General features: G+C 36.2%; 1 protein-coding gene across 15 annotated transcripts in view; it reads left to right on the forward strand.

Moving 5' to 3' along the window:
* The window catches only part of ZNF438 (zinc finger protein 438), a 195209-nt gene that overhangs the window by 57197 nt on the left and 111593 nt on the right, over positions 1-26419 (forward strand). For 11 of the 15 annotated variants that reach the window (XM_082740795.1, XM_082740799.1, XM_082740794.1 and 8 more), the window contains one exon: positions 24736-24813. The exons of the other annotated variants lie outside the window; for them this stretch is intronic. The gene's annotated coding sequence lies outside the window, so the exon portion shown is untranslated. The remainder of the gene's footprint in view (positions 1-24735; positions 24814-26419) is intronic. 15 annotated transcript variants of the gene reach the window in all.

Genomic DNA, 26419 nt, shown 5'->3' on the forward strand with positions numbered 1-26419 from the left:
TTAAATTGATATACAGGTTTTCTTCAACTTACAGTGGGGCTATATCCTGATAAACCCATTGTACATTGAAAGTATCTTAAGTTGACAATGCATTTAGTACATCTAAGCTACCAAACATCATAGTTAGCTCAGCCTACCTTAAACATGTGTGACATTCATATTAGCCTTCTGGGCAAAATCCTCTAACATAAAGACTGTGTTATAATAAAATGTTGAATATCTCATGTAATAAATTGAATGCTCTATTGAAAGTGAAAAACAGAATGGTTGTATGTGTTTTAAGCCTATTGGTCATTTACCCTCATGATTGTGTGGCTGACTGGGAGCTGTGCCTGCTCGGCATCATGAGAGTTCAGTGTTACTGTTACCAATTTTTCAGTGTTATGTTGTTATCCTGGGAAAAGTCAAAACTCAAAATTTGAGGTACAGTTTCAGCTAGAATTATTTATCTGTTACCAACTTTTCTATAATTTTTTTGTCTAGTCTGTCAGAAGCTTAAAGATATAAGTCATTAATTTATTAATTTTTCCTTATATTTGTATCAGCTTTTGGTTTAGAATGTGTGTTAATGTATTATTTGCTTTCAACATCTCAATTGATAATTATACTTTTGTCAGAATAATATGCTATGTGCTTTGTATTTTAGCTGACATGAATATTGCTACCTTAGTTTATATTTCCTTATATGTCTTTATACTTATTATATTTGCTCTTTCTTTGTCATGTCTTTTAGATATTTCCTAAAAGTAGAGTATAGCTAGATTTCATTTTTTAACCTAGTGAGAACCTTTTCTTTTAAGGATATTTTAAATCATTTATATTTATTGTCAGAATTGATCTAGTTGGTTTTACTTCATTGATCTTGAAGATTTCTGTTTTAAATTCTTTTTTGTTTCCATTGTGTTTTGGACTTCTTGTTCTTTGAATTAAAGTTTATCTTCATTTAATTTGGTTCTTATTTTTTCAATTTTTGGGAATATCTCCAGTTATTTACTAGTCAGCTTGTTTCTGAGATGTCCCTGTCATTACCATGTAAGAAACACAGGGCATGCAGTCACATTCTCATTAATGTTAGGGTCGTGAGAGAAGCTGTCCTTTCAGTGCTTTGAGTCTCTAATAGACTGTTAGCCTATCTTGAACATTCCTTGTCATGAGAGGGTACCAGCTCCATTCCCTTTGTATAATAAGGAAGCTTGAATATGGGGCTTTCCCATTTTTTTCACATTATGCTTAAAGACTGTTTAGGGAAGTAGGGGCTTAGCACTCAGTCTTATCTTGGAAACAGTGTGGAAGAAGAAGCCTGTGGCAGTTGCTAGGGGTAATATCTTTAAGAAAATAGTGATGTTGCAAAGTTATTTTTAGAGTTATTTTAATTATTTTCATTCATGTATACATATATATGAATGAATGACAAGACTTCCATTTTGTCATATATATAGATAGATAGATATCCATATCTATCTACCTATCTATCTATCTATCCATCTATCTATTTTTAAAGCAGGTAATTATGTGGCTGGACTACCAAGATGTAGGGAGTGAAGTGAAGCTGAGAACCGCCTCTCCGGGATTGCGGGTTATAGTGAAGTCTCTTGCCAAGAGACTCATCTTAGTGTGGTATGTGGATGGCATAAGGGCTGAGGAGGCAGGAAGGCCTTTTCCCCCCAGCTTTAGTTCTCTGTTTTTCTTTGTGACCATGGCAAAACACTCAGCTTTTCTGGGCCTCAGGCTACATCTATGAAATGAGGAAGATGACTCTCTGAGATCCTTTCTAACTTTAAAATTCCATGACTGGCCAGGACCCCAAGGATAGCAAAAAAGTTTCCATTTGACAGCAGTTTTATTTTTAATTTCATTAAGCAAAGAAATCTGCTTAATTTCATCTTGCAGAGTCAAGAGGTTTAAATCACTTATCTGATTGCTTTGAATGCAGAGAGTTAGAAGAAGGGATCATATATGACTTGTGTGTTTATGTTCTGACCTAATATTAGGTAAATGACACATGCTGTGCTGGAGATCCCAGTTATAACACGTGGAAGTAGTCTTCTCATAGAATGACTTAGAGGAATGTGAAATCACTCCTTTTCCCTGAGAAAATGTGGAAAGATATTTATCTAGACTCCCAGAAGGTGATTCTAGGATATGTGCTTGTCTTGAGATTGAGGGTGCTGGGACTTGGGCCCACTGGGTGATAATAGTCAGACATGAGACTAAAGGTCACACTGAAGGTCTTTCATTGATGAGCTGAAATCAAAAGTGGTCAAAAGGCCGCTTAGTGGTCAAAAGGCCGCTGGCACTGAATTCATGTTTCACAACATCAGCGAGAGGATGCTTCCCAAGCTGGCTTTTTGTCATAAGCTAAGCTGGACATGGTCACAAGCAGGGTGGGCAGATAGAATTTTGAAATAATGAACATGTCACAATGGTAAGAGAGTGAGGAGACAGTGCTGACTGAATAAAATCTATACAGCAGTCAAAGGGTGATTCTTTTTTGAAGAAAGGCTTTGTTCTGGCTCGGTTCTGGAGGCTGAGCCACTGACAAAGGCTTCATCTGGGGCAGCATGTAAAAGATCATACAAGCAGACATTAGTTGCTTCTCTTCTCTAGTCATCACTTTGCGGACTTTCATTTCTCTCTCTACCAAGAGCTTCTGGGGAAAAAGGAGAATTGTTTCATTTCAGAAAAGTGTTTTATTCTAGTAAATAAAGACATGTCATGAATAAAGCAAGTAAAATACAAATAAGTTAGAAGCTTGGATAAAAAATGCAGGCGATAGGCTTTTATGAAGCGCCGTTGTATGGTAGGCCCATCTAGGGATGTGGAGATCAACATCCAGTGGTTTCTGTCCTTAAGAACCTAACTGGAGTAAGGCAGACGGATAAATGGTTAGTACATTTTTTTTTTTTTTTTTTTTTTTTGGTAGAGGAAGACCTTTGTTATTGGTAGTAACAGCCAGAATTCTAGACTCTTCTGTGGGACACAGGATTCCTCTTCTCTTCAGCCTATACATAGAAGGGTACTGTATGTCATTATCATACAGAAGGTTATTCACCTTCTGCTGGACTACCTGGGTAAAGAGTTGCAAAACACAGCTTTTTCACAAAGGAATTAATGTCATGGCCATGGACTTTCAAGGTTAAATTGCTAAGACTATGTTTCATTGTTTTTGTAGAGCATCTGCTCTATGCAAGGCTCTGTGCTAGATGTTGAGACTACAAGGTTAGATAGAATCCCTGTTCTTAAGACGTTTATAGTCCAGAAGGAGATGAGTAAATGGATAAGTAGAGCCCAGGGTACATGGAGACATACAGGAGGGAATAAATCATTAGAATGCACAGAAGAGAATGATGCAGGGAACTTTCCATGTGTTCTAATAGAACTAAACAGTCTCAAAGAACCTATTTCTTTAATGGTTGTAGTGAGCTGTGCTAAAGGTTCTTTTTTTTTCTAAGAGCTATACATTTCTGATGTGAGGGATAATAATAACAGCCAAAAAAATTTCACAATGTTTTACTGTGTCGGGCACAGTTTTGGTGCTTTATGTATAACCAGTTAAGTAATCCTAACAGTTGTCCTATAAGGTAGGTATTAGTATTAACCTAGAAACTGAGGCACAGAGCACCTGAGTAACTTGACCGATGACAATTATTATGAAGTAGATCTAGGCCTTGTTTCCAAAGCTGATGTTCTTAACTACTATGTGAAGTTAAGCTGTCTAAAATTAAAAAAGAGTTGACTACTGGGGGAACCATTGTACATTTTTGTAGGTCCAGCAGCTTAATATTAATGAGTCCACAGCTGAGCATCTAGGAGGAAAAAAAAAAATGTCAGTACATGTGCTTCTTATTTTCTAGAAATAAAGCTGTATATTATTATTATTATTATTGTTGTTGGAATTGCCCTGTGGCAGCTACAAGTGATAACTAGAATACTTTATTTGAAATTATAGGAAAATACCTTTTGATCAAATACTGTTCCCCATTAATTTACAGAAAGGGGCTTTCTTGAATTTTGAATATATCTAAAGAGATTGCATAGCTTCCCACAATTCCTGAATCTCACAGCTCTTTGAGATGGGGATTTCCTATTAAGCCCAGTGTCTCCTGCACAAGGAAGAGGCTACTTTCTCTAGTGTTCATCTATTGAAATGTCGGTCTCTTTTTTACAGCAGTGGAGGCCTTTAATTTATAAGCTGGATTTGTAAATTGAAGGGCCCAGGCTGGCTGGGTCTGTGGTGCATGTGGGTTACCTCCGTGCCTAAACCACAGGAGGCCCACTATTTGCTGCACTGAGGGAGTTAATAAGAGCTTTTGTGACCCAGTTTGCCCACAGTTTATGGGCTCAAATCTAGATGATCTGAAAGAAAAAAGAATGGGATGAAAAAGTCAAAGTTATGGTTGTAAACTAGAAGGAAAGTTAGAATTTTAAAACCAGCATTGGTATGGCACAGAAAAGAATTACAAGTTAAGAAGAACCTAGAAAGAAAGATTTTTAATTAGAGCAGCACTCAAGACATTTGAGATTGTTATGATGATTTTAAATAGGCAACCCTGTGGCTTTAAAAAGAATCAAGGACTTGACTTTCTGTCTGTAGTTTATTAAATGTAAACAGAAAATTTAAAGAGAAAAGGTAATCTTTTTATGTAAAACTGTTTTGATTTATGGCTTCCTGGACTTTGAAAGACTCCTTACATTGAGTTCTAAAACTTAATAAATATATTTTTTGTGCACCAGCTGGTATTTTTAATATACCAATTAGGAGTATCATTAGGAAGATTATTGAAAGCAGTATGTAATATAAAACTTAGATGGTAATCCTAAAGAAAATGAGGTTTCAGACATCGTTTGGATACATTTCCTAAAAATAGAAGTAAACTTTTCATGTACTACTGAAATCAACTATAGGAATGAAGATAAGATTTTATGTAAAGATATTTTCTATTTTGCTTTTTAAAAAATTAATTTTATTACCTATCAAAGTTCCCTTTGACCACCCCCCATCCTCCCAGAGGTCATCATTTTGTCATTCATTCATCCAAAAAGTTTTTTTGAATATTTATAGGCATATGTTTGTATACATAGAACGGATATTTATGTTTTGCGTAGATTTTAAAAAAACAACCCGCGGAATATATTGTTTGCTTGTTCATTTTAAATATGGCCTTCTGTCATGTTTTGTTTTTAGTTCTTCAGTTTTTTAATTCTTTTAATTCTTCAGTTTCTTAATTCTTCAATGTTACTAATTATAGCTGACATTTATTGAGTAGTTACTCTGTGCTAGATGAGATATTTAGCATTTTTCATATAATTTAGCTTAATCTTTATAATAAGCTTCAGAAGTGATTAAAAATAGTTGGTTTTGTAGGAATACATTTTTACCTTCATTATACCTCACATTTACATTAAATTACTAATGCCAGTAGTTTATCAGTCTTTAATAAGGCTTCAGAAATAAACGTGAGGAATATTCTGTACAAGTTGGTAAGAAAATAACTTTTAGTTCTGTTAGTTTTGTTACTCTTGTGCAGTCAGCCTTCCACTACCAAGTCCCCAGAGGGGGTGTTTTTGCTAAGCCAGAAGGAGGGAAATGTGAGGGGAACTCCTGCTCACCTTTTAGGAATGCAGAGGTAATTTTTGTCATATTTGACTCATTCTCAGTAAAGAACAGACAACCCCAGACATTCCTCACTAGTTAATGGTTTTAAAAGTCCTTGCCTGTGACGATATCCTTATTTTGGGGAAAGTCGTAGGTTACAAGACCTAAGTGACAGGAGGTTTGTTTTTGGAAGATGCTTCTTTCTGTGCCCTTAGTCATTCTGGTATGAGGAACAGAGAGAGGCTGCTGCAGTGGGAGCTTGGACAATTTTTTTTTTTTTAAATGGGAATTGGTAGAAAGGGAGTGATAGTGAGTGGATTGAAAGGGAAAAAAAGTTTGTGTTTATTATGTCTTCTCTGATTTTGGAGTTTGGAGGAAATTTTCAGAATTTCATGACAAAATAAAGCCTTTAATGAATGAGAGAGCTTTTTAGAAAGATTTGAATCTCATCTCTGCTATTTAACTAGCTGGGTGATCTCGAAAAAGCCACTTTCTGCTGTTTGAATCAAATGATAATAACATCTACTTTATAAAGTTGTAGGGTTGAAATTATATAAAATGTTTTATATATTGGGAAGTACTGTACAAATGTGCAAATATTAGGTGATAGTCTTTTTATTATCATAACTCTTGTCAAGGCTGTCTACAGTTTGCCTCTTTTAACTATATTGCCTCTGTACTGAAGATTTAACCTCCTTGTTGCTTCTATCCTTTATTACTTGCAAGAGAGTACTATATTAGGGCTCTTTTATTTTACAAATAGAAGAAGCGGCCTTACTGCTGAATCATTTAACAGATATCGAAGGCCTAATATGTATCAGTCAGCATTTCTTTAGGTCCAGTTTAAGAACTAAAAAGATCATTGACAGTAACTCAAAAGAGGAGATATGCTGAAGGTCTTAGTAATCTTCATTTCATTGTCATTATACATTCATGTTCACAGACATTTTTGATCTTTTGTCTTCAAGATAAAAGTAAGCAAATATAAATTAACATCTGTGTATTTAAAAAAGTGTAATTCTGTTGTAGTGCAACATTGTTTGAAAAAAACAATCAAATTATCTTGCTGTGGTTTCTTTTTGGTTATAATACTTAAATTATTTTGAGATCCCAAACAACATTCAGTGGGGATATGAAGTGTTAATGATTATCAGAACAAGACTTGGGTGAATGGTGGTTAAGAAGTGCTAAGAGTAAGTTCTTGTTTCCAGATGGGGAGGTGGTTACACTGAGTTTCTATTTGGTGCCCTTCAGGGTCCTCATTTAATGGGGAACTGATCTTTGTGTGAAAGCCCCCTTAGTTGTCTGGTTTTTTATTCAGAATTTGTTTATTATTTTGCTCCCTGTCATCCCCCTAATGCTTCTCCTAACATAAAGGTTACCATAAACTCAAGAGTCCATGGAAAGAACAAGCACCTTTAACTTATTGGAGAGTTATCAGATTGCCTCTCTGGGAGCCGCAAGAAATCAGTTGTTTAAGGCAACTAGGAAGTCTGCAGTTTAAATCTCATTTGCCATTTGACTGATGTGCATTTATTATACAAAAACACTACTGGTATAGGCTGTTTCCTGAAGAAGATACGTGTACTTTGGAGGAGGCACTTTGCTGGAAGAAATAAAATCCTTTGGTTTTATTATTCCTTTTCTGGATAGTTCTAAAAAGCTTTTGACTTTTACCTGTGGTTTGTTTTGTCATCTCTGTTTACTTTCATTTATTTCTTAACCTACTCTTTGTGGCAAGTCACCTCTATCCCGAAGTTATACCAATGAAAAAAGTTAAACCTTATTTCAAAGTGATCTGTGAAATTCCATTCCATATTTTAAGCTTAGCCCATTGGAAATATCACTTTTTTCTTTATTTATTTTTCTGCCCCACCCATGCCCTCACTGTCTGAGGACCATGGATAGGGTTTGTTTGTTTGTTTGTTTGTTTTTAATTAATCTCTTTTAAACTAAGCTGTCTATGGAAACTAAATATTTCCTCTTTTCTGAAAGGAAGGCAGTTGTGTAAGAATAGCTTGTTTTCTTGAGATCCCAAGCCAGGGGTCTCAAGAGGAGTCTAGGATGGCATGTTTGTTTTTCCAGATTAGAAACAAGAAATATTTAATTTGCCTTGACTCCACCTAAACTTTTTAAATAGAATTCAAAATTAGTTGACTTCTCTGAGCATCTGGTTTGAAATGCTGAAGAACTTCTACATAGAGCAGATAAAGGATGGAGTAAGAATTTCTGATTCGGTTGCGTATTATTTATTGTGGAAAGAATGTTTTCCCTACAGACTGACTAGGAACAAGATGTTTAAACATAAGCCAGGGTGGAGACCTATTTGTTTGGTCAGCTTCAGAGGAGCCACGTTTCCCTACTTGTGATGCGTCTGCCAACTATTCTGTCCCCCCACCCCTGCCTGATTCTTCAAGTTTCTTTGGAATTTTTACTTAAGGCTCCGTTGGATAAGGCTGTGATACAGTGCATACGTGGCAATTAGAAAGGCTAAAGGCAGTTTTCTGGAGCAACATGATTTTAGCATGGCATGAATTTTGGCTGGGCTGAGAGAGAGAGTGTGTGTGTGTGTGTGTGTGTGTGTGTGTGTGTGTGTGTGTGTGTTTATAAAATGGCTTCTTTCCTTTTTCCCAGTCCCCCTCTGCTGTTGGTCTGTGTATTCACATGGCTGGATGGCTGCAGGAGTCCATTTATCACAGGCAGTAGGAGGGGGTGTGGAGATATGAAAGGGTTACTGTTCACATTTCCTGTGTAATTCCCTCTGATCTTACTGAGCTGTAATTTCTTTCTTGATGTTAAACATTCCCAGGCTCCTATAACCTTCTAGCCTGCTTGCTCTGGCCAAGTTTGTCCCAGGTGATCATGTAGGCGAACCTCCTGTTTTAAAAGGCTAGAAATCTCTCCTTCCTTCGTGAGATAGGCTACATGCTCATTCCTTTACAATCCCAGAAGAAATCCCTGTGATTTAACACAAGAACAGAGCATAACTACTAGTTTTAAAATCAAATTTAGTATCCAAGTATGTTGTCCAGTTAACTGTGTAGGTTTTAAAATCTCCTGATTCCTGGTTTAGTGAATTTCTAGTTAAATGAAAGCCCATCCATCTGTTAAAGATTGCATTCTTTCTTCTTAACACACTTGAAAAATGGGTTCTGATTCTAAAAGTAAAATTTGTCTCTACCATGTTACTTTCAGCTTGCTTAATTGCTAGATCATTTTAAGTTGCCTCAAATGCAAAGCTGCTTAACTGAAACTGCCACATTTCTGCTTCGGTTCTGTTCAGGTTGTAGTTGTGCATAGGGAGGCTACTGGTACTTGTAATTTTCTCCTTTTGCTCTGGTTTTAAAAGTATATAGCAGCTCATTTTTATTCCACAATTTTTTAAATATACATTTTCGTGGTTGCCAAAAGGTTTTCTATTTTTGCCTTTCCCCTTAAGTTTTAGAAGAAAATGCTGTGCTCCTGTGAAGCCTAAGACTATGTCAGCAGCTGCTGGTGAACTGGTAGGGGTAGGGGGTCCCTGGGCTAGCACTGCCCTTATTGTTAGGTAAGGAGTGTTTCTTTAGACAGGGCTCTGGGGTCAGTTTGCTTGTGTTGCTAATAGCACATCTCTGTGTCTTCATTCAACAACTTGGGAACCTTAGGGTTTGGGGACAGACTAGAAATGAAACAACATCTCTTGGAAGGAGCTTCTAGGATAATTTAAGCTTGCTGGTGTTTAGGCTGAAAAACTATTTGTATTGCTTAAAACAGTGAGATAAAATACTCTTTATGCATCTTAACCATGTGTAATACGGTTTTACACAGAGGTGGGTAGATGAATTTTTAGATTGATTGTGTTTGGATTTGCCTTAGAGAGCTAACAGGAAAGGTTGATATTTCTCATTCACCTTCAGTTCCCCTAAACGAAAAACAGAGCCTGCCGCGCCATGGGCTTTCAATAATGGTTTTTTGAATGAGTGAATTAAACTGGCAGATTACGTCTGTGGATCCTTACTTGTTCTGTATATGCATTATTATGTGTATGTCTAATGTTTCTCTCACCCTTTTTGTTAGTCTCTAATGAAAGATCTTGTTCGAAGTCCTTTGTTATTAAACAGTTAATTCTCTCAAAGCATTTTGTGCCCAAGTCCATAAAAGTGTTGTACTCCTGGCTGGTCTAACCACACCACTGCTGTGTCATAGAAAACAATGAGATTTAGTTGTAAGTTACTTAAATTATAGATAGTCTGTTAACATCTCCTAAAACTGATAAGCCTGTTCACTGTTCTCATAATGGAAAAACACTTACATTTTCTCCCAAGGACTCTCTATTCCTAAGACCATCGTAAAGCACTGAATAGTAATGTCAGTCATCGACAAATACTTACTAAATAAATCTGAAGTCTTTTAGACATTTCAGTGAATAGAATACATACACTAGTCAAGTTGAACAGCAACTTATGGTACATTAAATATGGGGATGTGCTAAGTGAGCGGCCTGAATGAGACTCATGTAGCTTAGTGGAAGGAAATATCATTTTGACTTTAACTAGAGAGTGTGCAAGATTTCATAAAGGAAGTGTGAATTGGGTATTAGACAAATAGTTGGGTTTTAACTATAAAGGAATGAGGCTGTTTTACATTTATAAATACTGGTTTTAGTTATCACACTTCCTGTTCCCAACAGCAATGAAGAAACAACAAAAACAAAAAAGCTGAAGTATATGATGGAGCCTTTTCTCCATTGGTGATCTATTTATTCCTTATTTTTTAGTGAAGTACAATTTCAGAATAGCTTCCACGAAGGACATACAACTCTGTCAGTTATCGTAAGGATCCACTTCAATAAAAAGTTTTCCCTAATTAAAATTTCAGTGGGAAGACAGGATATATATTGAAAAGTTATCATTCATGATTATACCTTGGTGTTAAAGGCTTCATCCAATCTCAGTGGCAAGTTTTTAAGAGATTTCACTGCTGATTTATACCTTGATTTGAAGTCTGATGTATAAGGAGATAGATCCAAATTTACTGTTTTTTTGTTGCACAGATATAGGTAGCTATAGTAACTTTGTAAAAATACAACCTCCCAGCAATTTTTTATTAACCTCTTAAAGATTCTTCTACAATAAAACAAATACTGTAATACTATCCCAAACAAATCAGTTTTGTGAAGCAAATTAAAGTATGGCTAGAATTTACATTGAAACCCTTTGATTGTATTTACTTGTTACTACTCACTATTAAAAGCAAACACTTTAGGGGTACCTGGGTGGCTCAGTGGATTAAAGCCTCTGCCTTTGGCTCAGGTCGTGATCCCAAGGTCCTGGGATCGAACTCCACATGGTGCTCTCTGCTCTGTGGGGAGCCTGTTTCCTCCTCTCTCTCTCTCTCTCTCTCTGCCTGCCTCTCTGCATACTTGTGATCTCTGTCTGTCAAATAAATAAATAAAATCTTAAAAAAAAAAGAAAAGCAAATACTTTAATCCATTTAATTTTAGAGCCAAGCTTTTATCTCTAGTTTTATTCTTTTATTTCATAAACAAAGGAAAAACAATACAACAAAGAAATGAAATCAGTTTCTTTAACATAGTAAAGATAGAATTTTAAGACAGTTGTCTGACTTTACTGTTTAGTCTTTTGGCCTTAGCACATTTTTGTGACTGCATGCACATCTCTCCATATCCTTATTTGTTCACTTGTTGCTGCCAGTGTGATGATGAATGGAAACTATAACCAATGGTTATTTCCCACATTGTATTTTTGCCTCAGTCTTTCAGGGCATCGCAAAGTGATCTATGATTAAAGAGTTTGGTGGTCAGCTAATTTTATGAAAGGTAGGAGCATCTCAGTGAATATTGATATTTCATTTAAGCCAGTATTTCCCAAATATATTTAACTTTGGAAATGCCCACTGCTTGCCTGCTTGCCTTCCTTTCTGCCCTTCTTCTTCCCTTCCTTTTAGCTTCCTTCTTTCCTTTTTTAAGAATACCTGTTAAAATCTCCTGTAGAACAAGTTTCAGGAATCATTACTATGAAGGTTATACACACAGACACAGACAGACACACATAGACATGACACATACACACGCAATTTAGGTCTGTTGCTTATGTCCATTTTTCTCTTAATCTCTACCTTTTCTAGAGTATAGGATGGGATATAGAAGGAAAAAGAATAATAATGCTTAGTCTTGCTAGCTGTTCTGGTATTGTGTGAGTGGGAAAGAGGCTCCTTTATAAAACAAGATTTGAGATTGGTGTGAGGATTTCAAGAGTTCTTACTCTCTGCATTTTATATAGCTCCGAACAAACAGGAGTTGACCAAGCATAACAGAAGTTATTTCTGGGGAGAGGAGAAGGATGGATTGAAGGTAAAATGGGGCTTACAGTTTCTACTATACATATTTCTGTTTTATTTGAATTTTTTCCTTAGTGTAAATTTTTTTGGTAAAAATTATAAGTTTCTTAAAAATAAGGAGTGAAGTAAAAGACCTTACTAGTTGAGAGAAACTCTATAAAAATAATTTCTTACTCTAAGCTTTTGTAAGTAGTAGTCTCTGGTGCTTTCAAACTCACTTTGTTTAAAAAAAATACCAAAAATCGTAAGCCTTTTTTTTTTTTTTTCAGAAACAAGATTATATGAAGTAAGGTAAATCTGTTGGATGAAATTAATATACCTTTCCCTTCCTACCCCTGTTTCTTTAAGTTGTTGCTATAATTCACTATACCATCATTCTCTATTTTTGTGCCAAGTTAGGGACTGTGTCTTGTCTGTGTATCTTTAGTGCTTAACTCTGCATCATGCCTAATAACTTAGTAAGCATTTGATTAGTGTGGATGTGGGTGTTTGTTGCAGGAGACTTAATACCATAATTATTCCTAGGAAAATGCATTAGTGCTTATCACTTTCAGATCTTTTTTTTTTTTTTTTAAGATTTTATTTATTTATTTATTTGACACAGGGAGAGAGATCACAAGTAGGCAGAGAGGCAGACAGAGAGAGAGGGGGAAGCAGGCTCCCTGCTAAGCTTGGAGCCCAATGTGGGACTTGATCCCAGGACCCTGAGATCATGACCCAAGCTGAAGGCAGAGGCTTAACCCACTGAGCCACCCAGGTACCCCTCTTTCAGATCTTAAGAGGAATATACTTTTTAAAAAACATCCTTAAAATATACTCTATTTTTTTTTTTAAGATTTTATTTATTTATTTGAGAGAGAGACAGTGAGAGAGAGCATGAGCGAGGAGAAGGTCAGAGGGAGAAGCAGACTCCCCGTGGAACTGGGAGCCTGATGCGGGACTCGATCCCGGGACTCCGGGATCATGACGTGAGCCGAAGGCAGTTGTCCAACCAACTGAGCCACCCAGGCGTCCCAAAATATACTCTATTTTGTTTTTATATTATATCTGTCTTCCCTCAGAAAGAATTTAAGATAGTATTCATTAGTACACATAAAATAAAATAATGTTTTAAATAAATGAATAAAATAACAAAGTTGGAGGACTTTGTTACTTCCCAGATTAAAAATTCAATATCAGGTGATGGTAACCAAGACAGTATATCATTGGCGTGATGATAAACTTGAAGATCAATAGAGTGGAATTGAGAGTCCGAGAATAAACCCTTACATTTTTGGTTCATTGATTTTTTTTTTCTTTTTTATTTTTTTAAAAGCTGCTAAAGACTATTCAATAAACAAAGGGTCATCTTTTAAACACATGGTTCTGAAAAAACTGGCATCCATATGTGAAAAAATGTACTTTCTCACAAAAACAATGGTACAAAAAATTAGCTCAAAATTAATTATGAACCTAAATGTAAGAGCTAAAACTATAAAAATCTGAAAGAAAGCATAGAAGAAACTTCATGACCTTGGATTGGACAATGAGTTAGTAGATATAACACCAAAAGCACGAGACATAGAGAAAAAAAGGGATAAATTTTACTTCATTAAAATTGCAAACTTGCCTCAAAAGACACTGTTAAAAAACTGAAAAGACAAGCCACAGAGAAAATACTTGCAGATCATATCTGATCATACCAAGAATGGTTTCCAGAACATATAAAGAACTCCAACAGATGAATGATGAGAAGACAGACAACCCAGTTAAAAAATAAGCAAAAGAATTGAAAAGGCATTTCATAAAAAAATACTTAAATGACTAATAAGCACCTGAAAATGTGCTCATCGTCATTAGTTATTAGGAAAACCCACATTAAAAACACAGTAAGATACTAGTCCATGCCCACTGGTAAGGCCTCTTGTCAAAAAAGACACATAATGTCTCCTGTCTAGGATATGGGGAAATAGGAAGGCCCATACATTGTTGGTGGGAATATAGAATGGTATACCCACCTTGGAAGACAGTTTAACCATTTCTTTAAAAATTAACCAACATGGGGAGCCTGGGTGGCTCAGTTATTAAGGATCTGCCTTAGGCTCAGGGAATGGTCCCAGCGTCCTGGGATCAAGCCCTTCATCAGGCTCCCTGCTCAGCAGAAAGCCTGCTTCTCCCTCTCTTACTCTCCCTGCTTGTGTTCCCTCTCTCTCTGTGTCTCTCTCTGTCAAATAAATAAATAAAATCTTTTAAATGAATAAATAAAATTAAATTAAAATAAAAATGAAACCAACATAACATATGCATTAGTCAGATTTCCAGAGAAATACTCAATAGGATTTGTCTATGTATAGGGAGAGATTTATTTTAAGGAATTAGTTCATGTAACTGTGGAGGTTTGGTGGGTCCAAAATGTGATAGGGGAGCTTGACAGGCTGAGGACTCAACAAATAATTGCAGTTTGAGTTCAAAGCTAGTCTGCTGGAAAACTAGGAAGAGCTGATGTTGCAGATGAAGTGTGAAGGCAGTCTTCTGGGGAATTTCCTCTCCATTTGAGAGGTTAGCCTTTTGTTCTATTCAGGCCTCCCACTAATTGGATGAGACCCACCTACAAAATGGAGGCCAATCTGCTTTACTCAAAGTCTACCAATTTAAATGTAAATTTCATGCAAAAACACTCTTCAGTATAATGTTTGACCAAATATCTGGGCATTGTGCCCAATCAGGTTGACACGTAAAATTAACTATCATACCATAAAACCCAGCAATTTTACTTCTCAGAATCTACCCAAGACAAATGAAAACATATCTACCCAAAGACTTGTTTGCAATTGTTCATAGTACCTTTTTTCATCATAGACAAAAATGAGAAACAATTCAAATGTCCAACTAATAAATGGATAAACAAAACATGGTATGTCCATATATTAGAATACGCTTCAGTAATTGATAAATGAAAATACTGATATATGCTATGTAAGGTTTTCCGACGAAATAAACACAACACCAGGCAAAGTGGGTGCAAGGCAAGATTTATTAAAAACGCTCTCCGGCGAAGTTTCAGGGCTCAGGAGAAGGGGAGCCAGGAAAGTTGCGCCGGAGGAGGTGGGCACCCTCGGGCGAGGTTCCGCCACTCTGGAAAGCAGAGTGGCGGAAGTCGCGCCCAAGGCAGAGAGGAGGGGGCTTTTAAGGGGTCTTGGGGAAAGCTCAGGGGTCTTTTGGCAAGTTTCCCTTATTTGGATATCCCGCCTGTTCATCGGGATCCCATTGGTCCACAGGAGCCCGGGGCGGGGGTCTCAGGTTCCTGCTTGGGCCTTTGTTCTCCTGTCCGAGCTCAGGTCTTGTGGCGGGAACTTTCGCCATCTTTGGTAGCCCTTCCTGCCAGCCCAACATGCTATAATATGGATGAACCTCAAAAATATTATGCTAAGTGAAAGATGCCAAATTCAAAAGAATGAAATACCTAGATAGAGCCAATCAGAGGAGTTTTGGGGGATGGCAGGAGGGGTTATTTCATATGGACTTAAGGGGGTATTGAGGAGTTAAGGGAATGTTTTGAGATTTGATTTTGGCGATGATTACACACCTCTGTAAATTGACTAAAACACTGAACTATATACTTATAACAAGTGAATTTTATGGTATATTAATTGTACCTAGTATTGTAAAAATAATAGAGGTGATAAAAATGGGACAAATGGACCAAGGGCAGGACACACAATGCATCTCATAAAAGCCCCTATATTTCCTTGAAGGGGTCACGAATTTTACTCTGAATTTTCTAAAGAGACCATTCTAAGATGAGATGTTTTTACTAGTGTTCACAAGATCAACATTTATCAGCATTTTAGGAGAAACCTAATAATTATAACTCAAAGAAAAATGTATCATTTTATTCATAGTGCAGCATATTCAACTCTGCCATCAAGAGCATCCGTGTAGTAAATAACTGAAGACTCTTTTCTACAACTGTTTCTCTTAAAGCTCCCTTCAGTATAGTCTAGTGGCTTAACATCAAAGGCACTTCACTGAATACTGGGTGAATGGTAATGCCGGGTGAATAAGAAGGAGAGTAGTAAAAGGACAAAGCCAAGAATGCTGCTCTTTGGTGATATGTCTTAGTCCAGACATGCGGTTTTAGAAAAATGAATGGGTGTACCAATAGATATGCAGCAGTTCCGCAGAAACTTTTTTGTAAGAACTGAGTAATGGTTAAGTTTAGCATTTTACTCCCTGGCAAGTATCTAGAATGTAGTAATTCTCAGTTACGGATTAGATATGGAGCCATTTGCTTTAATAGCTAGATTGAGAGTACGGTTGGCATACTCTGGGGATGCTGGGGAGCCTGAGGAGGAAAAGTATCAGAATAGACTGTCTACTGTATATGAATAGGGGTAGCCTGGAGAAATATGTGCTGATGGGTTATGATTCTCCCTGAGAAATCATTCTGGCTGTTCTCCAGTGTTTAGACCAAGGGATCATTCAGGCTCTGAAGACAGTATAACATGGCCATAGACACTAAACTTGGAATAGTGTGGTGTCCATTATAAATTTTCAAAACTGATACATAGGTGTTGTAAAGCATTTCTAACAATTCAATTCATATATGAAGTATAGACTATATAGAATAAAAAATTAAAGACTTCTTTCTTTTCTCTATTCCCTTATTTTCCCGTTAATATATATTTAAATTAGTTTTTAGCTGTAATAAGGCTGTAGTAAACATACTGGCATAGGGCACTCCTCCATTTAAGTAAAGATTTGAGTGCACACATACATACTTACACAATTACATATACATACATGCATGTATATGTGTCTGTGTGGGTGTGTGTATATATTATCACTTTAGTAACAGCTATTACCTGTTCTGTATTTCATAATTTATTTTAATATAGCAGTATTTCTTCATTTTATATTTTAAAATCACTGCTTTAGACCACTACCAGTATTTGATTTTATATTTGTAATTCTGGTCTTGCTCTAATCATGAGAAAGTATCTAAATAACCATTTGTTAAATTAACTAACGGATAACCTGAGCATGAATCTTTTGGCTTGATTATATATGTACAATAGTTTATTTAGTAAGAAGAAAATGTTAATTGCAATAACTTAGTTGAAGTTTATGTTTAGAAAATTGTTTATTTTATAATATTCCAGAGAATGTTGGCTTTTTTTTTTTTATCTTCAAAGAATAATTTCACCTTGTAATTATCTTTGTACATTACTTCTGAATAATATCTAAGTTTAGGTTTTTGCTTCCAGTTGGGTTCTAGAAGGTGGTGACAGGACATTGTGGCCCCTGTAACAACTTAAATAAATTACAAAAGTCATTGTTGTGATGATCTGTTATTACATAATAACTTGCCCCAATACTTAGTGATTTAAAACAATAATTGTTTTATATAGCTTATGATTCTGTGGATTGGCAGTTAAGGTCGATCTTAGCTGGGTGATTTTTCTGTTCCATGTTGCATTGAATGAGATCACTATATAGTATTTAGCTCATGGGTGAATTGCTTTAGAGGGTCTAAGATATCTTTATGCATGGATATGGTACCTGGGCAGAGGTGGAATTCTGGCTTTACCTGACCTTTCTAAAAGCATGGTAGTCTTAGAATGGTCAGACTTCCAACATTTGAGACATTTTTATACCAGAAGTAAACTGATTAGATTGAAGAGATCGTTTTCTCACTCTACTTGTCTAATAATGGAAAAGATGGGTCCTATATGGGAAAAAATATCCACTGCAGTTTTATGTTTGTCACATTCACAGTATTAAGAATACACTAAAAAGTTATATAAGATATAAAAAGGAAAAATCAATCCAAGGAAGAAGTAAAGTATACTTAGATACATCAATGACACTCTAAGTAGGAGTTAATCAGACAAGGATTTTATCAGTTATAAATATATTAAAGGAAATAAAGGAAGTGGTTAAATATGGAGGAAAAGACAAAGAACAATAACAGAAAGTTGAGATATATAAAAAAATACTCTAGAGCTAAAAAATACAATATCTGAAATTAAGATTTGATTTTAATAGTAAAGTAGACACAGCAAAAAATAAACTAGAATTAGTAATCTCAAAGAGAGTTCAGTGGGAAAATGTACAAGCTGAATCACAGGGAAAAAAAGAATGTAAAGAACAATATAGGATAAGAGATATATGGACTGTCATTTCATTTAATATACATATAATTGGAGTCATAGGAGATGAAAAGAAGCAAAAACAATACTTGAAAGGATAATAACCAAAGATTTTCCAAGCTGATGAAAGATAGCAATCTACAGAGTCAAGCAATACAGAAATCTTTTGGACCTCAGGCAAGATTAATAAAAAGAAAACCACATGTAGGTACAACATAATGAAACTTGAAGAAACCAGATTGAAAATCTTAAAATAATCCAAGGGAAGAAACCACAGTAACTTCAAAAGAGCAATGATAAGATTTATGGCAAACTGTTCTATAGAAATTTTTAAAATTTGAACACAGTGGAATGACATCTTTTAAGCACAGAAAGGAAAAATATTGCCAAAAAAACTTCATGTCCAGTAAAAGTATTTTTTAAATGAAGGCAAAATAAAGATATTTTTAGACAAAAGATGGGAGACTTTATTACAGGTAGCACCAGAGTACAATAATGCTAAAGGAAGGTATTCACTCTGAAGAAAAATGATCCCAGTTGGGACCATAGAACTTTGGAAAAAATGAAAAGCATAAATATGTGAGTAAATAGAAAATATTTTTGCCTATTTAAAGCAATAACAGTATCTTTCAGGCTTAAAACATATGTAGAAATAAAATAAAACAATAGAACAAAGGGCAGAAAAGTATAAATGGAGTAAAACCAATATTTTTGTCTTGTATATGAAGTGGTTAAAAGGTAGTAACTCAAGGAAGTATTTGTTTTTTTTTTTTTTTTAAAGATTTTATTTATTTATCAGAGAGAGAGAGGGGGAGAGAGCGAGCACAGGCAGACAGAATGGCAGGCAGAGGCAGAGAGAGAAGCAGGCTCCCTGCCGAGCAAGGAGCCCGATGTGGGACTCGATCCCAGGACGCTGGAATCATGACCTGAGCCGAAGGCAGCTGCTTAACCAACTGAGCCACCCAGGCGTCCCTCAAGGAAGTATTTGTAATGTCTAGGATAATTGCTTTAACAAAGTACAAAGGTATTTGAACAAAAAGCTAACAGAAACAATACGAAAATCTATATAGAACCACAAAGGCCCAGAAGAATGAAAGCAGCCTTGAAAAAGAAAAGCAAAGCTGAAGGTATCACAATTCCAGAATTCAAGTTAGATTACAAAGGTGTTGTTATCAAAACAGTATGGTAATGGCACAAAAATAAACACATAGATAAATGGAACAGAATAGAAAACCCAGAAATAAACCCATAACTATATGGTCAGTCTTTAACAAAGCAGGAAAGAATATCCAGTGGGAAAAAAATAATTTCTTCAACAAATTATATTCAGAAAACTGGTCAGCAAAAGAATGAAACTGGACCATTTTCTTACACCACACACACACAAAATTCAAAATAGGTGAAAGAACTAAAAGTGAGACCTGAAACTATAAAGTCCTAGAAGAGAGCATAGGCACTGATGTCTCCATTGACCGTGGAACATTTCTCAGATATGTCTCCTAAAGCAGGGGAAATAAAAACAAAAAAATTAACTATTGGGACTCTGTCAAAATAAAAATCTTCTGCACAGTGAAGGAAAGAATCAATTAAACTAAAAGGCAACCCACTGAATGGGAAGAGGTATTCACAAATGTCATAACTGATGGAGAGTTAGTATCCAAAATATAAAGGACTTAATACAACTCAACACCGAAAAAACAAGTAATACAGTTAAAGAAAGGGCAGAAGACAAGAACAGACATTTCTCCAAGGAAGATATCCAAAAGAAACTTGAAAACATGCTCAACATAACTCATTATCAAATGTACATCAGAACTACTTTGAGATATCAACTCACACCAGCACTAATGACTAAAATCAAAAACAAAAAATAACATATGTTGGCAATAATATATAGAAAAAGGAACCCTTGTGCACTGTTGGTGAGAAAGCAAACTGGTGCAGCCACTGCAGAAAACTATATTGTATACCTGAATCTAATACAACACTATATGTTAACTATATTGGAATTTTTAAAAAGCTAACAGGAAATAAAATGCAATAATAACCATTTATTAATTAAAAGAAAAGAAATTAAAAGAAAAGATTAGATGGAATGAATTGAAACAAGTTCTACACTAAACTCACTTTCCATATAATTTCCTTCAGATTGATTTCCATTTATTCAATTTACATACCTTTTGTTGGAGTTTGAGTAGGCCAATTAAGTACACCATCTATTCCTTCTTCCAATTTCTGAACCCTTTGAGAAGTAGACATAGCTCAGAATAAAAAATACCAACTTTATTTTGGAGAAACTGGATAAAAGAGTGTGCTTAGGTCTCTGTGGAGTCTTCCTGCATATTCAAATTGGATTGACTTGACTTGCCCTGTTGAGTTTGCTATACGAATGAAAAGAGAATATATATAGTTTTGGGCTGGCAAGGTCTAAGAGGGAGTGAGAGATTGGTGACATATGTGGCCCATCTTTTACCCTATCTCACCAAACAGATAAAGCAGAAAGAGAACGAGTGGTATTTTGTCACCTGTCATCCTGGGCGAAGCCCTACTCTTAATCATGTTCTTTTTTCCAAGGAGTCAGACCTGTCTTATTCTCATGGAACCCACAGTTCCACTACTAGCCTACTTCCAGTTCCTCATGTCATCTGGACCCTCTGCTCTATTTTGAAAAAGTTTTATAACTTTGATCTTTCCCTAGAACTCTTCTTCCCCGTCCTCCTTAGAAATTTAAACTTGGCTTTTATGGACAGTCCCCCATTTGTTTTGTGTTTGTTTGTTTGTTTTTTGGGGTTTTTTTGCATGGCCATTTGAAGAAAATGTATTGAATTTTTCTAATTCTAGATATTTAATGTACAGTGTTAAATTAATTCCAGGTGTACATATGATCCAGCACTTCCATACATTATTCAGTATTCATCAAGATATTTCTGCTCTTAATCCACTTTATCTATTTACCTCTCATTGCTCCACCCACCTCCCATCTCGTAACTATCTGTTTGTTCTCTGTATTTTAGAGTCTGGTTTCTTGGTTTTTTGTTTTTATTTGCTTGTCTCATTTTTCCTTCTGTTTTCCTTTCCTTTCCTTTCCTTTCCTTTCCTTTCCTTTCCTTTCCTTTCCTTTCCTTCCCTTTCCTTTCCCTTCCGTTCCCTTTCCTTTCCCTTTCCCTTCCCTTTCCCTTCCTTTCCCTCCCTTTCCCTTTCTTTTCCTTCCCCTCTCCATTCCCCTTTTCTCCACACCCAGCATGCAGCCCAACACTGGGCTTGAACTTACAACCCTGAGATCGAGACTTGAGCAGAGACCAAGAGTCAGATACTTAAATGACTGACCCACCCAGGCACTCCAACTTGTCTCCTTTTTTCTGTTTGTTTTGTTTTTAAATTCCACCTGTGAGTGAAATCATGTGGTATTTTTCTTTTTCTCATTGGCTTATTTCACTTAGCAATAACTCCTAGATCCATCCAATGGCAACATTTAATTTTTTATGCCTGAGTAATATTCCTGTGTGTGTGTGAGTGTGTGTAGTACATCATCTTTATCCAGTCACCTATCGATAGATCTAAATTTATTTTTTAAAATTTTTTAAGATTTTATTTATTTATGAAAGAGAGTGAGAAAGCGAGCATGAGTGGGGTGAGGGGCAGAGGGAGAGGGAGAAGCAGATTCCCTGATGAGCAGGGAGCCCAACATGGGGCTTGATTGTAGGACCCTGGAATCTCTACCTGAGCTGAAGGCAGACGCTTAACTGACTGAGTGACTCAGGTACCCCTCAATAGATCTAATTTTAGATTTAAAGGACAGTTGATGTGTTCCTTTGCTGTCCACTGTCAATTCAGTCATTAGTGTGCCACCTTTGTGCATCAGTTCCTTCTCTCTTAACACTGCCACCTCCCCTTTCAAAGTCTTGGTATTGGTTCATTTAGAGGACATTGCTCCAACTTCCTCAATTATGTCGGCATCAGACCTGGAACTGTCCTCTCCACCCCACACTATGTGATTTATAATCTCTTCTTAATTCATGTTTTTGAATTTCTGATACTCAGAACTCATTATTTTTTAACTTGCTCATCTCTGTCAACCAGAAGCTTTCATAGATCTCAAATACTGAAAGCCCTCTCTTTTCCTTACTCCTCTGGCAATTTTTTTTTCTCTCTTAAATTCTTAAATTCTAATATTCCTTCATTCATATACTGTCTCTGTTTTTATCCTTCTTCCCCTCCCTGTTTGAACTTATACCTCAACTTTACCTCCTTATACACAACAGTTTTTCTTTATATTTATCACCCATCCTTTCCTTCATTTCTAATCATAGGGAAGAAACTGTCTTCTCTCTTTAACAAGGCTAACTCTACCAGAGTTTTATTCCCTTTTTCTCTTGTATTTGCCACTCTTCTTCTCCATGTCCTCCTTCTACTAACATTAAAAATGGAAAACAAAGCAGTAACAACAGCAAAAATCCTTGTTTTTTAAAGATTTTATTTATTTATTTAACAGAGAGAGGGGAGGGGGAGATCACAAATAGGCAGAGAGAGAAGGGGAAGCAGGCTACCTGCTGAGCATAGAGCCCGATGTGGGGCTAGATTTCCGGACCCTGGGGTCATGGCCTGAACCGAAGGCAGAGGCTTAATCCAATGAGCCACACAAGTGCCCCAGCAAACATCCTTGTTAAAGATTCACCTTCACTTTTAAACTATGCCAGCCTTCTTAAAAGAATAAAATTTGCTAGTTAATGTCACTTGTCCTTACTGGAAGTTTTTGCTTTCTTCTATTGCCTTCCTGAAGTTTCTTTCTAAGGTCATCAGTGACTGTTAACTGCTTAATTTTCCTTCTGCCCTTAAAAGGTAGGACAGGGCTCTCCCTCCTTTTTCTCTTCTTCCTTGACTTCACTGATGGACATCCATCTTTTGTGGAAACCCCCTTCTCAAATAAATATACCTTTTAGGGGATAGGCAGACTGTTTTATTGACTTGCTGTAGCAGGAGAGACCACACAGATGATTCTGAAGTGGTGCCTCCTTTGAGGAAATGAGTTTAAGGTTTTTACTGACGATAGGTTGAGCTCTGAAGTTCTAGGGTCAGATATTAGAAGTTGGGCAAGTCTTTGGATTGGTTGATTTTTTTTAAGGTAATAGTTGATACACACAATATATGGTTGTGATTGAGAAGAAAGGCCTGTTGAGGGCCAAGACACTGCATTTGTAACTATAACTGAATGGTGTTCATTTTTTTTCTCAGTCATGCATAAGTGATGGAGTGGTTATTCTGGTTTTCGTTTTCAAGCACATCTTCAGTGAATTTTTAACTTTTAATTTCCATTACAATTGCCCTGGTTTCTTATTTTGACTATGGCAGTAGCAAAACAGGTCTCACTGCCTTGGGGATCTTTTCATAGTAACTCGTATTCCAAAACTAGAGCCATCATTCCAAAAATACAAATTCAAACATGTTTTCTACTGAAAAACCACTGATGCTTCCTTTTATGTCTAAAATAAAAGCTCATATACTAAATACAGCATTCAGCCCCTTTTACAATTTGACCTGAACTCCAAATTCTAGTCCTTATCTATCTGTTGGCCTATCAGTCCCTATCTTTTCCTCCCTCTCTCCTCCTCTTCCCCTCCATTCTCACTTTTCTCTTCCTTGTCCCCAAGCTATACTCATATTATGGAAGTATAGTGATTTATTTCACACTGTACATGTTGGCCCGTTTGCCTAAAATAATTTTTGTTTCTTAGAATGTTGTTTCCAACCCTTACCTTTATCTGATTATTACCTTTACAGAGTATATTAGGCAAAACAAAAAACTACAGACTGCATGATTCAACAGAAATGTATTTGCTGTTTTAGAAACTAGACATCTAAGATCAAGGTGTCCACAAGTTTGATTTCTTCTGAGGCTTTTCTCTTGGCTTGTAGATGAACATCTTCTTGCTGTGTCCTCACATGGTCTTTCTGCTGTGTGCACATCCCTGGTGCCTTTCTGTGTGTCCTAATCTCTTCTTATAAGACACCAGTCAGATTGTATTAGGACCCACTTTAGCAGCCCGATTTTAACTTAATTACCTTCCTAAGAGTCCTGTCTTCAAATAAGTCATGTTATGAGGTACTGGAGATCAAGGAGTTACTACATGAACTTCCGAGTTGCAATTCAGTCTGTAATACAACCTTCCCACATATTCCCTATAGTAATTAACCTTCTCCACAATCCCATATACCTTGTACCACTTGCACGCTTATTATTATCTGCCTTGATATGGAGTTTTTCATGTTTGTCTCCTTCTGTAGTGTGTGGGTTTCTTGAGGACAGAAACTGTCTCTTACGTAATTCATCTTTCCCTGCTCTCCATGATATTAGAACTGAAGAGGGTTTGATTATTGGCTAAATGAAAGAATTCAGTATGAATCAGGCTTGAATATCTAATAATATATTTTTCAGAATTTTGAGGAGATTGACATAAAAATATATGAAAGAAATATATCTCCTATTTTAGAAGCCTTTGGGCATAGCTTGAGATTTTTGTCTTACATTCTTAAATTATACATAGTCTAAGTAATGTCAGTTTTATAGGACTTTATATAACTCTTTAATGGTCTTTAAGTTGTAATCATATAATTGGCTTCTATAAACTATCAATTCTTTCAATTTCATTACTTCCATTACATTTTTTTCAGATAAAGATGAACGCTTTGTTTCATCCAGTACTAAAAATTTGAAGTTTTGAAGATACTTGCTAAGTCAGATCACTTCAAGTAAGTCTGCTCGTATCCATTTTAACGCCAGCTTAAGTTTGATTTAACATGTAAAGAATTAAGTCCGGTACCTTTGACACTTTTTCAACTGTCAAATTACCTCTAATGGTCTTCTGTCTCCATTTACTCTTCCTCTATCCTGTATTCCACTGCTAGATAGATTGGCATATAGAACTCTAATACTTTTAAAATACTTTAATGGCTCCCCACTCACCACTGGATAAATTCCATGTTTCATTGCCTGGTATTCAAAGCCCTCTACCCAGTTCCTAAAAATATGCCTCATCTTAGCCAACTGGACTCTTTCCTCTTCTCTGAATTCTCATCATTTTTCATGCTTCTGTGGCTTGATGTGTTCTGTATTTCTTGTTTTTTTCTGTGATATTCTCTTCTTCGCCCTGACTGTGCTTGTTGAAATCTTGTGCAAACCCTGAAGGCTCAGCCCAGGTGCACGGTCATCTGTGGAGCTTTCCTTGATTGCTCCAGATAAAACACTAGCTCTCTCTGCTGACTTTATCCAGTATTTTGTTTTTATCACTATCATAGCACATTTTACCAGGCAGCTTTATTATTTGTGTTTACTTATCTCACATCTTAGGTCGTAAGGACTATAGAATCAAACTTCTTGTCTGAGTAATTTTGGTCTCTCTCAGCATTCAACATAGCCTCAGTAGTGCTCAGTAAATACTTGCTTAATAAATTAGTAATGTGCCTGGATTTTTTTTTCATCATCCTTTCTGTCTTTCATCCTTATAGCCACATATGGTCCATATTCATTGAACTTTTCATTCCTGGTACACACTTCTGGCAAGCCTCCACACTGCCATTTTATCCTAGGAAAATACTAACCATAGTGTAATTAACAAGATGCAGTCAGTTCTTAATCTGTGAAATAAACTGGATTCCAAAAGTTCATATCTAATTCTGTTGTTTGGAATGCAGAAGACATTTTCCTACAAAAACAATGTTATAAATAGTGGTTCGGTTCTCAGCAAGTCCTCCCAAGACTATTTAACTTGTAAGTACCAGTGCTACTTGAACTACAGGAAGTCATCATGCATGACACCGTTTTATAGAGAAATTGTAGCTCTGAGAGTGAAATCACATCTCCTGTGCTGTAGAAGCAGAACAGTACCTTTCTGGCCAGCTGGAGCAATAGGAAAGCCTGAGTTGGACCTCTGGCAGTGGCTCGGCATATTGGATGCTCTTGGGCCAGTTGTTTTTGGTTTTCAGTATTTGCATAAGAGACATTTACTGTAGGTTACTGGTACTCTCATGTCTTCTAAATTGAGGGCAAGGGAACACTTGCTCTTGTGGTCCTATTGCAGTAGGTAAGGATAGTCATCAGCTATCCTGATTCTATCCTGAGTCTTCAACTGTTTCATCACATGGGTGGGTCACTCTAAGTCAGGTATTGGCAGACTCAAACTGTTTTACTACTTCTTCCTTTCCTGTGAACTTATGAGAATTAAATATATAAATATGGAAAATACTTCTGTCTGTAGGAGGAACATGTTTATTAGGGATCAACCAACCCTGTGTTTCCCATCATATCAGGTTTTATGGATAAGAGATTCTCATTTCTGCATGGGAATACTGATGCTTC

This window comes from Mustela nivalis (genome assembly GCF_964662115.1).
Source record: "Mustela nivalis genome assembly, chromosome: 7".
In the NCBI taxonomy this organism is placed as follows: Eukaryota; Metazoa; Chordata; class Mammalia; order Carnivora; family Mustelidae; genus Mustela; species Mustela nivalis.